The following is an 8,736-nucleotide window of genomic DNA, read 5'->3' as shown; positions in this document are numbered from 1 at the left end:
GCAGAGTAGGTAAATGCTGTGCGTGCCTTCTCTCACAACCACATCAAAATTACAGTTAGAACAGACACTTCTCCCTAGAGGAGATACAAATGGCCTACAAACATGAAAAGATGCTCAACATCACTAGCTATTAGAGAAATGCAAATCAAAACCACAATGAGGTACCATCTCACACCTGTTAGAAAGCTATAATCAACAGGACAAGTAATAACAAATGTTGGAGAGGATGTAGAGAAAAAGGAACCCTCATACACTACTGGTAGGACTGCAAATTTGTACAGCCACTATGGAAAACAGTATGGAGGTTCCTCAAAAAACTAAGAATTGATCTACCATATGATCCAGCAATCCTTTTACCTCAAAGACTTGAAAACTCATATCTGAAATGATATCTGCACACTGATGTTCATAGAGGCATTATTTGTGGTGACCAGGAAGTGAAAGCAACCGAAGTGTTGATTGACTAAAGAAGCTGTGGTACATATATACATATATACTCAGCCATAAGAAGAGATGCAATACTGCCATTTGCGACAACATGGATGGGCCTCAAGATAATCATGCTGAGCGAAATAAGCCAGACAGAAAAAATTGAAAATCACATGATATCTCTTATACATGGGATATAAATCTAAAAGCAGCAAATGAACAAGACCAACAAACAGAGTCTCATGGACATGGACAATAGACTAGTGGTTGCCAGATGGTAGGGAGAGATGTAAGGTGGATGGCAGATGTGGTAAAAAGGGTAAATATGAGATGACAGAATGAAATCTAACTATGAGAAGTGAACATACAATGTAATTATATATATGCCTTACTATTAAAATGTACAGCTGAATCTTATCAGATTTTGTTAATCAATGTCACCATAAAAAATAAATTAATTAATTAACAAATAAGAGTCTCAAATATTTTAAAGATTAGCCAATATAAATGATTTATTCAAAAATTTAAAAAACAAATATCAAAAATTCTTGCAGGAAGTTTGTTGCAAATAGGCCAATAAGAAAAGGAGATTATAAGTAATGATAAAGGGTGGGATGTAAAAAGTAAGAAATTGGTAATTAGAACATTGAATAGAAGTACTTATGTATGATTAAGGTATTTCTACAAATGTGCACAAAAATATTGGGAATTAAATTCTTAAACTATTTCTAAGAATCGATGAATATGAGCCATCACTGACACAGCATTCACAGAGTACTTCAAAATGAATGAGAAACACTCTGATAACACATGATATACTAATTAAGAAAAAATAAACATTTTTTTCTGAAAATGTTTTTTTGTTTTCTGTAGAGACAGAGTATATTAAGCTGCTATCAAGATATATTTACATTAGTCTGAGTTATTAATCCTGTTGCCAAAGCTGTGTATGAAGTGTTACTATTGCTGCTTATCCTCTATTTTCTATAAAGGACTTTCCACAGATAAATTTGTAACAGATATTTCTTAATTACATAGTATCACAGACATAAGAGGGTGAAGATTATGAAGAGGTCATAGAAATAGCAGGTGACCCATCAGACCTGGTACTGGATTCATGGAGTGTGCAATTTTTACTTACACCGTTTAGACCAGGGCTTCACTATAACGAAAGGATCTTCTTTAAAAAGATTCAATCATATCCACTATATATGTATTTTTTTAATTTTATTTTATTAGTTTCAAGTACATAGTACTTTGGTTAGACATTTATATAGTTTATAAAACAATCCCCTAATTGTCCTTTCTTCCTCTGGCTCTCTACCTAGCCATTACATTAATGATAACTGCATTCCCTATGCCATGTTCCCCATTCCTGTGACCATCTATCAACTACTAATTTGTACTTCTCTAATCCTTCACCTCATTCTTCCAGCCCTCCAATGCCCTTCTCCTCTGGCCATCAGCAGATTTTCCTCTATATTTGTGAATCTGTTTTTGATTAGTTTGTTCTCTTTGTTCATTAGATTCCACATATAAGTGAAAACATATGGTATTTTTCTTTCTCTGATTTATTTCACTTAGCATAATAATCTCTAGGCCCATCCATGTCATTGCAAATGGTAAGATTTCATTTTTTAATGGCTGAGTAATAGTCCATTATATATATGATCTCTCTCCAAGTAGGAAATACAGATGGCCAATAGACATATGAAAAGATACTCAAGGTTACTAATCACAAGAGAAATGGCAATTAAAACCATAATAAGATATAACTTCACACCTGTCAGAATGGTTATCATCAATAAATCAAAGAACAACAAGTGTTGGAGAGGATGTGGAGAAAAGGGAAGTCTCATGCATTGTTGGTGGGATTGCAAATAGGTATAGCCACTATGGAAAACAGTCTAGAAGTTTCTCAAAAAATTAGAAATGGATATACCTTTTGCCCAGCCATTGTACTTCTGGATATTTATCCAAACAAAATCAAAACAATAATTCCCAAAGATCTATGCACCCTTATGTTCATGGCAGCACAATTTACAATAGCCAAAATATGGAAGAAACCTAAATGCCCATCAACAGACAATTAGATAAAGAAGTTATGGTTCATATATATGTGTATTTTAAAGGGAAGACCATTTTTAAATGGACAGTTAAACTTCTATTAGATTATTTTTATGTTTTTTTCTGCCTTTGCCATTGAAATAACAATAACTAACTTATTTATACTTCATTCTTGAAAAACTCTCACCTCTTTTGATTACGTTGAAACACCTTAAAAATTTTGACAGTTAAGCATCAAAATCAATTTTACAATATACAGGAGAAAATTGATAGCACTTGTCTGATGTTATACACTGGATGAGAGAAAGGTCTATTGCCTATCTTCACTGGCGTCCTGACAGGTGTCAAGAATTATGCCAACTTGACAACAAGCTTCTGAGGTTGGTATTACAGTCCACATTTGTAAAAGAACTGACATTCAGAGAATTTAAGTGACTTTACTTATGTCACGAGCTAAAAAGATATCCTTATCTCTTACCTTATGAGAGGTGATGAATCAAAACGTGAGGTTCACGTTTTAGCCATCAAATTTATTTAAACATGAATTCTCTATTCAGACTAGGCAGTGAATGATGAAAAATATATTTTATAAGTTATTTTATGCCCTAATAAAAATGTTTTAGTGTTTAAAGCCTTCACATTTCACATCTTCCTGGAGACATGCTTCCTCGGGTCTTCTGCTCTTGCTGTGTTTTCACTGGTGTCCTGCAGCAACCCAAAAGTTCACACTAGCCTCTACTAAGTAGGAGAAGAAAGGCTTCATTAATATCACTCAGAGGTACATCATACCTTATGGATTCTAACTGAAGTCTAAATCATATGTTGCTTTTAAACAAAAAGTGTTCCTGTCTAAGAATTTATGTTTACCAAAGATCACCCTCACTGGCCCTGTAACTCCAGCTGCGGATGTCCACATTCTATCCTTGGATTTCTTCCTAAACTTGAAAGTGACACACGTCACATTTCTGTAACCCCTTTCTTTGCATAGTTCCATTTTCATTATCCTTTTCCTTGGAAGTTTGAAGTAACGTATTGAGAGAAATTTCTGAATTTTAGAATTCATGTATTTATTGTTGGTACAGATATTTTAAATGTACTTGCATTGTTACACAGATTGAAAAAAAAGCACTAAAACCCAAAGGTTTGCAGTTATTTATTTGAAACTACATGATGACCCCAAGGGTAGAATTCCTGTTTTCTGATTCTCTATGCAGATTTGTGTCTCGAATGAAAAATGATTTCAAAATTTGGCTTCCTTTCTTATGTGTGACTTTTCAGGCCAGTTATTATACTTATCAGAAATTAGCCTGCTTTATCAAAGATACATTGTTTACAGAAAAAAATTCATGTTTCAGGCAATCCTTTAGGGAATCTATCCAGCCAGAGCTCAGGTATACAGTCCAACATCCTACCTCTCCTACGGTGTACAGTTATACATATGTGGGTGTCATCCAGTGTGAGGTTTCTCATTCACCAATGCTTAACTCAATCAACCCCAGGATAGGAGATATGAAGTGGGCTTAATATGTTAATATCAGGCATTCCTTGAGTGATTTAAACATTTAAGTATGTTATTTAGCATTTAAGCAAATTACATTTCAATAACTAGGATACGAAGTGAGAATTTATAGTTGTGTTTGTGTTCCCATCATTTCATAAGTTAGAATTGACTTAGAATCAAGGTTATACACACACATATATGCACATACTCATGTGCACACACACATTGTGTTCTGAGATGGATGTTGTTTCAGGATGAGTGATACTGATACATTCACAAGTGAATTGCACAACTTTAACTGTCAAAACTTAGATTTACTTCTAGTACTTTCATTTTGGGGGAATGTGACATTGATCTGGTGAATTTTACTCTGTGAGCTTGTCACTTGCAAATTAACAGGTACGAAATCTTTAAACGAGGAAGTACATAGTGAGTGTTAAGCACATCTGATGTATAAATTATCATTTAAGCAAGTGGTTCTTATCTGGGGGGTGAATCAACCCTCTCCCCAGTGGACTATGGGCAATGGCTGGAGATGTGTTTGGCTGTCACTTCTGCCATGTAGCAGGTGCTGCTAAACATTCTACAATGCACAGGACACTCACAAAGAATTATCAAGCCCAAAGTTCACTTTTGTTTAGAAAACTCTCAATTAATATAACTTTGATCTTATTAGTTTTTATCTTTATCTTTTTAATTTGCACACCTGTCATCTACTAAGACTATGCAATGATGAAGTGTTTTCTTTTTTAATACTCCCATTTGAGTCACAAGAGCAATGTCAGGTTGCCTGTGCTGTAATCATGTGTTCATTCCCTGAGGGTTCAGTGAGTGCACAAGGCCAACAACAAGGGAGAGTCAGCACTGAGCTAAAGCGCTGGACAATCCATGACCACCAGCCCTGACTGGCACAACTGCACTAGAGAAACCATACCATCCAGGGTCTTTACTGAGTACTTGGATCCAGGTGTGACCTTTAGCCATTGAGTCAACTGTACATACAGTTGATTCAGTTCCCATGGATAAGTACTGGACACACCCCAACCATTTCAATAACTCTCGGTCCAACCCTCATCTCATTTCTCTTGCAATTCTGATATCTCATGTGTGGATTAGCTTGGAAAACAAACTACACAAACACCAAACTGTTGTCTGTGCTGGTCTTCCAGGCACTCTGCCCCACACTGTATGAAAAGCAGCCACCTGGCACCCGCCTCTAATATAATTCTGAGCTCTACTTGCCTGTGTTGACTCCTGGACTGAAGCGCCATCTCTTCCAGATATGCAAGTGCACCACCAAAAGGGTGATTTAAAATGGAATTAAAATATGTATTCTTAAATGAGGTGGCTACACATGGACATCTTCACTGCTTAGAGTAAAATGTCCATGTAAAAACCTCACATTCCTCATTCTCACAATTTCTACCAATTCTTACTCTATATAAGAAGTTCTGTAGGCTTTAGTGCACCATATCACACAGAAGGCATAACCATGAATATTTTCAGCCATTAAAAAGTATATAACATATAGTGTATGTAGAAACTTGGAAAGTATGATTTCATAAAGTGAGCAAAATAGCATATTCAACATGATTGCAACATTATTATTAAAAGTCTATAAAAATGATTTAAAAAAAAAAAAAAAACCTTCCTTTGGTCTTGGAGACACCTCCCCTGCATTATCAGATGAACTAAATCTTTCTTATAGTTTAAGCCTCCTGTTAAACACACCCTATTATATAAATTCTTTTGGTCATTCAGGACGCACAAATTCTCTTGCCATCTGTGGTTTCATCTTAGCTCCCCTGTCCTCTTATTTTCACATCCATCACCTGCTATCATCATGTTCCCAGTGCCTACATTGTATGAATGTAGCAGCCCTGAGAGAGAGCTGTGTGTTTGCCTACAATTCAGGGAAGAAAATCACACTTCACATCAACCACTTCACCGTTTTTCACCTTCCATCTAAGGTATAATATGTGTGATGGCAATTTTTTTTTATCAGAACTGAAAATACTGCATATTTTAGGAATAAATAAAACATCGTCTTAAAAAAGTTCCCAAGTAGCCATCTAATTCTTTGATGGTTTTTTTCTTAAATCTATACGTAGCAGTTTGATACACGGTAGGCCACAAATGCAATTTTTCTCTTGAAGTCCTCTAGTTTATGAGATGGGAATTTATCACCGACTGATCCCATTGCTTAACTAAGGCCAATTCTTTATTAATATAATCAAAATGCTCCTGAAGCATTTCGCATGTTTCTCAATAAAAACGAATATTAGAAGCAGTGGGTCCCTGTCTTCCCAACTTCTGGGCAGTGCCCTGTGCATCTCTTGAGCAAACTTCCATGAGTATATTCTAATGAAAGTACAAACTCACCTCTCAAATCTGAACTTCTCATTTCAAATACATCTTTTGAGACATGTCTGCAGCCTTGACTCTGGGTTTCAATTTGAGGATGTTAATTCTAATATTCCTTGTTTGGTTGGCATTCATTGAGCAATGTCTCCTGAGACTAGAAAAATGAAGAGAAAGTCATTAGTAAAGCAGGGTGGCCTCAGGCCAGCCTCAGGGAGGGCCACAGAAACCTCCCAGATGTTTTCGAGCATACCTCTGCCAGTTCCTTGGAGAAAAAGTCAAATGTTATTTATATATTTTTCATTCTTTAATTTTTAAAAATTTATTGGGGTGACATTATTTAATAAAATTACATCGGTTTCAAGTGTAGAATTCAACAAGCATACTATGTACATTGCATTGTTGAACCCAAAGTTAAATTTCCTTTCATCACTATATAGTTGACTCTTTTCATCTTCATCTACAGCCCCTTCCCCCATCCCTCTGGTCAGCACTAAAGGTTTGTATGTGTCCAAGAGTCACTGTTTTTATTGTTCATTTGTTGCTTTCTGTTTTATGTCCTGCATATGAGTGAAATCATATGGTTCTCAACTTTTTCTGTCAGACTTATTTTGCTTAGCATGGTAATCTCAAGATCCATCCATGTTTTCATAAATAACACTATTTTATCTTTCTTTAGGCTGAGTAATATTCCATTGTATGTATGTACCACATCTTCTTTATCCAATAATGTCTGGAAGAGCACTTAGGTTGTTTCCAAGTCTTGGCCATGGTCAATAATGCTGCTATGAACATTGGGGTACATATGTCTTTAAGGATGTATGTTATCTAATTTTGGGGTAGGTATCCAAGAGAAGGATTGCTACTAAAGAACAACTGGGTCAAAAAACAAATGCTATTTATCTTCATATTTTATTTTATTGAAAGAATTATTTGTTGATGTTTTCTACATTTCTATTATTTCCTACTGTCCACTAAGTATATAGTTACACTGTGCCTACATATACTAATTAATCGTGTAGATTTTATTAAATTTATCAACACTTCTATTAAAACAAATGGGATGAATTTTATTAGACACATCATTTTACATACATATATATTTATGCACATATATACTGTAATTTTATTAAATATATTATCTTATATTTTAAATAATTAGTGAATATTTGGTCTTGTCCAAAATGTCCATATGGCCATTTGGTCCACAACAAGAGATCCTTGATCATATGCCATTACCAGCAAGGCTACAGAGGCAAGACAGGTTATTGTTGGCTATAGAGCCCCAAACAATTACAGAATCAACATTATATGATAGTATTTTTTTGTGTTTTAACCTTATAGACTAAAAGTATTAATAAATGGCATAAGCGCTTTGATCCCGGGGATGTTTCTAAGCATGAGTCTCACAGAGGAAGCCGGAGGAACCAGTGGAGCCCCAGTACAGTCACAGTGCTAGATCTGTCACAGGGGCAGCCCCTTGTCTATGGTTAGTCCCAGGAAGACGGTGGGCAGGAAAGCAGGATAGTCGGTGGAGCAGAGTAGAAACTTCAGGCTGACCAACTGTAGATCTAGTAATGTTTCAGTCCCTTGAAGGGGCTCTTATGTTGTTTTAGTTTTTCTTCTGTGAATAAAATAGAGTCTCATAAGTTTCAGTGAGTTCAATTACAGAGAAGTAAACTAGTATTTCTGCATATGAGAGGGGTAAAATATAGGAAGTAAAACAAATAAAATCAGAATAAAAATTGCAAATTAAAAACTGGGTAATCCTAACATACACTGATAAGTTTAAGGTTTGTCTGTGTTATTCACAGATAGTAGATCGAAATATGAAAATACATTTTTTACAAGTGGATAACTTTCTTCATTGTTACATAATTTTCGAATTTCAGAATACATTGTTGACTGAAAAATTAATATTGTCTAGGTGTTTTGTCATCAAAAGGGATTTATTTGGGAATAAGAAAAGGTTGTAACACAGAGCTTATAGATATGGCCAGTTCCACCACACTCGAGCCTGCATACCAAGATTTGGTTATTTATAGAAGAAAAAAGGAAAATAAAGGAAGGGGAAGTTGGATCTATCAAGCTTTCCTATAGACATAGGATCTTCATGTAGTGTTCTTATGATTACGCAAAGCATCAGAATGTTTATAAGCCCTGGCTCCTCCCAATGACTCATCCTATTGACTATATTTGCTTTAGGTTCCAGTTGGTCTTCATTATTTCCTTTGTTTGAATGAGATTTTCCTCTGAAAGCATCACTGATAAACAAGCCTTTCAACTCAGCAGCCTTCTGTACCCTGGTGTAAGGAAGGGACTCTTTGTGTGACATCACTCTCATCAGAGGCAAAGTATGTGGATCAGGAACAGCTCAT

The sequence above is a fragment of the Pteropus alecto genome, unplaced genomic scaffold (genome assembly GCF_000325575.1).
Source record: "Pteropus alecto unplaced genomic scaffold, ASM32557v1 scaffold78, whole genome shotgun sequence".
NCBI lineage: Eukaryota > Metazoa > Chordata > Mammalia > Chiroptera > Pteropodidae > Pteropus > Pteropus alecto.
Note: the sequence above shows the minus strand (reverse complement) of the source record.